Consider the following 8588-nt stretch of genomic DNA (forward strand, 5'->3'; position numbering starts at 1 on the left):
CCATGCAGACGAATTCATGAAATGCATACATTTACTGTTGATGCAATTAACCTTGCAATGTTGCCAGTCTTGTTGGCATTAGCTCCCTCTACAGTCTGGTTTGTCACGTGGACTAAGATTTCCAGCGAAACACAAACATCCCCTATAATAGCTTTACCACATTTTGTAAAATCTGCAGTTCAAACATCTTCTGTTCTCAAGCTTTTTTTTTCGTGAAGTCTTGACCTTAATGGAGGTGGGTGGGAAGGGGGGTGGGGTGTAACATTGTCATTAGTTTGTAGACTTATTTGCAATCCACGCATATATCTACTATAATCACCCAGGAATGTCCTTAACACTCGTGACGTCGCTCCACATCCAGCCCCCCTCATTAATATTCATGAGCTGGTGACGTCCTCCAAATGGACACCACCCCTCATTAATAATATAATCATCAAGATGGAGTACTCCCCCCCTCATTAATAATCATGCGAAAGTGACGTCACTCCACATCGTACAGCCCCCCTCATTAATAATCATGCGCAGGTGACGTCCTCCAAATGGACACCCCCCCCCCCCCGCCATTATTATTACCTACTATAATGAGCCAAGAATGTCTGTGTGCAACGCTCGTGACGTCACTCCACGTCGACCAGCCCCCCTCATTAATAATAATTTATAAGGTGACGTCCTCCAAATGGATACCCCCCCATTCAAGAAAATTAGCAGGTGACGTCACTCCACATGGGGGGCGAGGCGCCTCCTTCCCCCTCCTCGGCGTCAACTGACAACCCTCACTACAAAGGTAGAACCCTCACGTCACGTGATCTCCGTAACGCTGTTGTTGAGACATCGAAGTAAAAAGGAAGTCATGATTAAACAGGTCCCTGCAGGGTGGGCTGGTAGGACAAGTCTCTGCGCTGTCTATTGCTGATTTTACACCCAACAGCACGAGATTTCACTTCGTTAAAGTATTGAAAGGGGACGGACGGAAGGACGGACACATTAATCTATTGCAAGCTGGTACACTCAGTTTACAACTTCGTTCCTACCAGTATAAGGGATTATAAACTTTATAAATGAAATAAAATTGCACACGCATTAATGCAATATCACGTCGCAGTCTGATTTTCGCTTGCAAGTTTCAGATTTACTGCAATACACCCGTCCTTGGACGGGCAAAAGGCTAGCATTTAATAATTGTCTAATGTGTTCACTATTTTACAGATGTTCAGTTGAAAATGTTGAACTTCACATTTCAACTTCGTAAAACATGTTTTCTTTAATGTTCCAAACTAAATTAGATTCATATTTTTTTTATAGCGAATCGAATTTATTAAAATTTGATCTATTACATTACATACAGTGTTAAAAAGTCTTGATAAAAAAAATACCTTTTCAGATTGATAAAACAAAGGGTTGTACAGTTATTTATATTGACTACGGTACCGCGAACATGATTGGTTAAATTGGAACGTATGTGAAAATTATAAACTATTTATAGATTTTCACAAGTATCATATACATACACTTGGTACAATGCTCTTTGTATGAAATAAACAAGTAATGCAATAACATTACAATACTTCCCAAATGTACATGAGAGTATTGATCACGTTGACATCTCTTACGAAAACTAAAAGTTATATTGCATCTTAAAAAATTGTCTATATAGTTTCAGAAATATATAATGTATCGTGTGTATATATATCTGAGGCCTTGTTTAACAAAATATGTAACTAGCGATAATTTTATGGTCAATATTATACTGTAAAAACGAAAAATAGTACATTTTTTTGCAGAGCTGGTTTCACCACACTCCTTATCTGTGCACGCTATAGTTGGCTGCTAAATTTCAACATAATAAAGCAACAACGCAAAATGAACCTCACCTTCGTCGATTTTGCTTTTGAGGCTTATCTTTTCTGGGAAACAACAGTTTTAGTTTATGTGCTGTTCAGAAGTGCCATTTCCTGTAACATTGCATGTTACTTTAAGGAAGTGGTCATGAAGAACGCTTTGAGTTTTTTTGTGTCGTGCAGTTTCTATCAGTATATCGGTAGCGAGTATATCAGTATAATCGGGACACCACGGTGGTATACAGGAGGCCATGGGTTCAATTTACACCTCACCTCAGTAAGGACTCACGGTCAGAGGAGAAAGACCTCATTTAGAATATTTTCCCGGGCCTGCAAAAAGTTTTCGTGGTGCTGGCTTAGTAACTACGTTCTCGTAGCTGTATGAGCCGTAAAGGCACAGTACATTTGCCAGTTGTGGCCATAATTTAGCTTCTTCTACCGCTGTTTATTTTCCGCTAAATGACATTTGCTACAAACCTCAGTGCAATATTTGGGCCACATTGTCAGTGCAAAAGGGATAGCTCTAGACCCGGACAAAACGGCGTGCGTACGCGATTGGCCAACCCCCAGAGTCGGTGGGAGAAGTGCACAGTTTCGTCGGGTTTGCATCATATTACCAAAGAATCGTTCTGTAGTTCACGACAGTTGCAAAACCCTTGCATACCTTGATGGCTAAAAAACAGAAGTTTAAAAGGGGCCAAGAGGAGGAGGACGCATTTGTTGCACTGCGAAATCCATATTTTTCCCTGCCGTTCATACTGAACACTGATGCTAGTGACATGGGCATAGGGGCTGTCTTTTCCCAAGTGAAGAACGGGGTGGAAAGGGTAATTTCATACAGAAGTCGCGTCCTGTGAACCGCTGAGCAGTGGTACTGTGTTACCCGCAGGGAACTTTTGGCCATGGTGTACTTCATTCAACAGTACAGGCCTTATCTCTATGGCAGGGACTTCGTAGTCCGCATGAACCATGCGGCCCTCTAGTACTCTCTGAGAGTGGACCAGCCTTCCGGCCAGCTCTCAAGCTGGCTGGAGATACTCCAGGAGTATTCATTCCGGGTAATTTACTGGAATGGTGTAAGGCACTGTATTGCAGACGCATTATCCCGCTTGCCTCTAAACGAACGTTGTGCATGCTCGTCGGGCGTAAACCACCTGCGGCTGGGTCACCAGGGGTCGTAGAGGCATTGAGTGACCAGCCACTAGCTGGAGTGGTCATACATAGAGACAACACTTTGGGCCTCATGCATGCCAAATGGGGCCAGCTACAGATGGAGGATGTTTCTTTGTTGAACTTGCGGCGCCACACCAAAACTAACCAGGAAGGACTGCTGATGAGGTGGGATGAGGTTTCACAACATCAGTGTCGAGTGTTCTCCACCTCCCTACGGGGTAGGTTAACGCGGGCAGTACACGAAAATAAGTTGATGCACCTCGGGCATCGAAAAACTTTGCTAACCCTGCAACAAGACTTTTAGCCGAAAGCTACCAGTGAGAAAGTCTCAACCCCCGTTGCAGTCCATCACAGTGTCCCGCATTCACGAATTGGTTCCGCTTTACATCCTGAGACCTTTTCTGAGTACACAAAAGGGGAATAAATTGATCCTGGTCGGGGTAGAGTATTTTTCCCAGTGGCCAATGGCTTGGCCATTGCCCAACCAAATGGCTGCATCCGTTGCCGATGCATTTTTGCACGGCTATGTGATGGACAAGGAAGCACCCGAGCAGCTTCTCACAGATCAGGTTTGGAATTTCTCGTCCAAGCTGCTGCACGAAGTGTGCGACGTACTGGGTGCAAAAAAATTAGAACGTTGCCATACCATCTTCAAACAGATGGTATGGTGGAACGCCTGCACAGCACCTTAACATCGATGCTGTGTCCGGCAGTTAATGAGGCGCAGACAGATTGGGACTATCACGTTCTGGGAGTCTTGGCACCATACAGGATGGCCCCCGTTGAGGTGGTAGACGTCAAACGGCCAAAGTGCGTAAGAATTCAGGCAGGACGTCACCATTGGTTTGTTCACCCGTCGCGCCTGAAATCACATGTTCATCCCCCTATAGACGGCTCATCCCCAAGTCTTGTGCAGCCGGTGTCCGCTGTGTCCGATGAGCCAGGACAGTCGACTGGGGAAACTGTACCTCAAGAAAAATGCGTTGTGCCACTCACAGTTTCCAAGCCTTTGAAGTCCGCGGAATCACAAGAAGCCGCCATATGCGATGGACCGCTGGCTGGAGCCTGGTCAAATTCCCTTCAAGTCTCTGTGTGAGCCCTCGTTGCCCAGAGAGGCCCAAAAATCCACCCATAGCGATGGACCGGCATCAAAGACCCGGTCAAAGTGTTTCGATTCCACTCGGCAGATCTCCCAGGGTAAGCGCGGCTTTGTTTTTTACATATGCGGTTCTTCCGCCCTAACGATCGTCGGACGTCGAGTATTTTTTTACGTGGTTCTTTTGCCCAAACACTGTAAAATTGTTTTTAATTGCCGAGACGGCTGATTTTTTTTAAGGAGGGGGGGGGGGGTGATGTAGAGACGGCGCATGTGTGGAGACAGTGCGGGTACAGGGACAGTGTGTGGACTAGCGGTCACGAGTAGTAATTACAGACGATTGATTTTAATAGAGGGCGAGTTATGACAAGGGGGAACCATCAGGGAAGTTCTGGAATGGGCCAGAGAGTTCGAGAAAGGATTGGTGGCCGTAGGCGGAGTGAGGGCCACGTCGAGGATAAAAGGAGGCGAGAGGCAAGGCGAGAGGCTGCCGTGGGATCGGGGTCGTCGCTGTCTTCACGCCATCACTGTCATCGTGTTGTCGCTGTCTTCACATCGTCACTACTTGCGTGCCATCCCTGGCCCAAGTTATCTGCGTGTCATCCCTGGCCAAGTTATCTGCGTGTCATCCCTGGCCAAGTTATCCGCGTGAATCGCCCTAAATAAAAATAAAGCAATCCTCTACAGTTCGTGTAGTCCGAGAGTCATCACACTATGACTCAAAGTCTCGTCTCCAACACAATATTACTTACCACTTCCACCTGCTGGTAGAAGTAAAGCATGTCGTTCAAAAAAGCATGTTTGCAATTGAAGACATGGATAGTATTCCAACTGCATGACATTATTATAATGGTGTGATTTAATGGTATGTAGTTATTTCTATTTGACTTCCATATTTATTCTGAAAAAGGACCATTACCAAAAGCATGAACCTGCTATAGTGCCCTGTTGATGTTTCTGTATAAAGATGTTGTGGAAATGACAAATATTCACATTTTCAAATGTGGTGCAGTGTGTTATACCATGTTTGCCATATAATATGAAAGGTAAAGGTGCGGCCCTGAAATTGCCTTCTGACGCCACTTTTGGCGGAAGGGCCCCCACTGAGGGAGCTCTAGAGAACCCTGTTTTTATGTGGTTTCACAATGGCCAAGCATCCACTGCAAAACCCCAAGTCATGTCGGTGACGCCCCATGAGTCAATTCACAAATGATCATCCCCTGCTGGGCCACAAGTCAAATGTAAATGCATTGTAAGGCCAGAGCTTCACAATTTGGTTGTAGCTCAGGTTGTGCTCAACTACATACGTGGAGCCTGAGGTGGCCGTTTGGCTCAGGGGGTTCATGATGATTAAGTCAGATCAGAGGCACTGACCTCAGTTCGAATCCGGGTTTTGGCCACCTGGCAGTGCTGAAAAATGAAGTGCATAGGTGTAGACATTTTTGAAACAGGGAAAATACTATCGATTTACATGCCATTTCGAATTTTATTGCCCGTGAACTTTGCACGTTTGGAGACGTGCATTCCAAGTGAAGCTCAACCTACTGAGTTCCCCAAAACTTCCTCCTGAAGCTGACATTGGCTTCGTCAAAACATTTTACTGAAACCCAAAACACGAACGAAACAAAAACACATGCATAATATAACTTATTTTTACGAGAGAATAAAAATTACGATTTTTGAAATGCTCATCCAGTAAATAAAAAAAGAATATCTACTACTTTAAACACATTACAATGGAGTTTATCTTATTTTACTTATTTTCATAAGGCCGGTTACAATATATAGTGCTGGGTTGTTGGTGCATGTTTCCTAGATGCGCTACACGGTTTGGTAAGATGATTGAGTTTCGTAAATTTGTGGTACATGTCCAATATGCAAACATGCACATTTGTAATAGCCTACCATTGTACTTTGTTTCGTACTAAACGAGTTGATCGCTCATTATACTGCACACATCGTAGCAATGTTCATAACTATACGTTTTTTGTTTGCTTTGCCTTATTATTTGTATGTATATATTATTTCATACCGTGTGCTGTAGCAATGTGAAAAGGTCAAGGTGTAACCCCTGTAATCTCTTGGTCACTACACTGCTGGAACAAGGACCTCTGCTCGGAGTAACTCTCGAGAGCCCCTTTGGCAGGGTATTTGGCCTATTCTTCCAAGCTGGCGAGATGTATCAGAAGAGGTGAGAGTACCACCACTTTTCATAATACAGGTTTTTGGCTTAGATCACCTAAATATAAATGTGTCGTTAAACCCGCCATCGCCCGACACAGCCAATTCGTAGGGTTTTTGTCACGCAAACAAAACATGCCAATTCGTTACTTGTACAGCACACCGGTGTGTACAACGTTTCGCCAGTAATTACAAACCAACATCATCAGACGACAGCCAACTCTGCTTGTGTGCTGTACTAGTTACGAATTGGCGTGTTTTGTTCACGTGACAAACCTTTCTAATTGGCTGTGTCGGGTGGTGGCGGGTTTAACGGCACATTTATATATTTACGCGATCTCACTCAAACACCTCTATTGTGAATAATATTGGTCACGAAAGCCCACTACGGTGTTGTACTTTGCATGTTTCTCCGGCACGCCCAAACTGCCGTTCAACGAACGCGTGGTCACTCGTGCGAAATGGTCAGTGAATGTGACGTGTCTTATTGACTTAAAGATAGCAATTCCATTAATCAGAGAGAAGAAAGAGAAACAAGGGGGAAAACCCACCCACCCCCCCCCCCCCATAACATTTTGAGGCGAGAAATCTTACGCTACCCAATTTCAGTTATTGACGTTCAACCAACAGCGCCCGTGACAGCATCAATCAGCACATTCCTCAGAAATTAATTCGATGTAAAACGGAATCGTCGGCCACGTGGTGGAAACGATCGCGTGCATCACACCCACGTACGAGTCTTTGTGGATTGCCCCCACTAAAGGACGAGAGAGAAACTAAAATGTAACTTCATGCAAATGCCCCTCCTGTATTAGTCATTGGGCTGGGAGCGCGAGCGCCGCGGCGACCATCGTCAGCAAGTTATAGCCGAGCATGTCCTGACCCTCAACCTTCCAGATCCCCCTACTACCCTTCACTAATCCGCACGGAAACAACGTGGTGAAGCATGGCAATAGGGGTTTTCACCTTTCTGGCATTAAAACAGGTGTTAAGATGTTAAAACACCAAACTGAAACCTTTTGCAAGGAGTCATGTCTGCATTAACCACAGATACTTGTGGTGAACATGCAAACAAAAAAACATGCTGTGACAGTATGTGCATTGTCTTTGAAACTGATTGGTCCACACCAGAGACAGCTTTCTTTAGAGCCTAGTCTCAAACAGAGGACGCCAAAAGGCGAACATCGCAAAGTCTTTGTGCTGTTCGCCTTTTGGCGTTATACCAGAGGACGCATTTTTTTATTGCCAGACAGGGGAAACCCCTATTCAAGGCCGTAAATATAATATATATCGTAGGGGGGGACACATCCCCCCCAATTTTCAAAATGTCCCCCCCAATATATTGCTTTAAAATAGATTTCTGTTTATATGATTGTGGTTATGGTTGTACTTTATTAATCCCGAATCTCTACCATTACATGCAATGAAACAAGAAAAGGTAATAAAGAAAAAACTTAAATCTAATACAATACACTATTAGACATTACTGTATAGTAAAAAATAAATAGAAAGTCCATCCTATGTGTTAGTGAATTTTTTTATATTTTAGGCAGGAAATGGCAGGAAATTAGTTTTCAAATTTAGATTTTTTTTCTGGGGGGGGGACCACAGACCACCTGGAAGATTTGATCCCCCCAAATGTTGACTCCATGGCTACGACCTTGCCCCTATTATCATAATTTAATACTGGCAAAGGAGGTCTCATGATGGTGAAGTATGGTAAAAAAAACTGCATGTGACTGGCACAATGCTAGGGAGCCGATCATCCAACTCGGTTTAATTCCCAGCCTTGGCTGAGATCAGTTGTTTTTGATGTATCTGGACCGGACCTGCTTTCTACCTCCCTCTTCTTCATCAAACTGCCCTGACTAGCATGGTGAAGTGTAGTCAAACAGACTCCGATTAGCACGGTTGGCTACATACGGTGCGAAAGAAGGGCAACATGCATGCATAATTCACACGGGGGGCTGCTTGACCAAATACTTAAATCATGGGTGATAGATTTATGGCCACCTTTTATGTGATATAGTCTGTGTTTGCTGATGGGAGGCATGAGCACCTGCCTGGGGATTTAATTGGAAGCATTCGGACAGTAGCTGTCAAGCGTTCTGACTGCAGTGCCGTCTACGTGTGGATTTGTCAATGGACAGCCCTGTTGTCAATCCATTGCTGGATGAGTGCCTGCCTATGTCTGTTTAGTTCACGGGAGTTATTTGACCGTATTTCACGAAGCCAGTCAGTGGAGGTTGATGAAGGTGGGGAGCATCGATGTGGGAGCATAGAAGGGCAGGGCAACAGTA

Source organism: Petromyzon marinus, chromosome 1 (assembly GCF_048934315.1).
Source record: "Petromyzon marinus isolate PM22_M1 ecotype Great Lakes invasive population chromosome 1, UKy_Petmar_22M1.pri1.0, whole genome shotgun sequence".
Taxonomy (NCBI): Eukaryota; Metazoa; Chordata; class Hyperoartia; order Petromyzontiformes; family Petromyzontidae; genus Petromyzon; species Petromyzon marinus.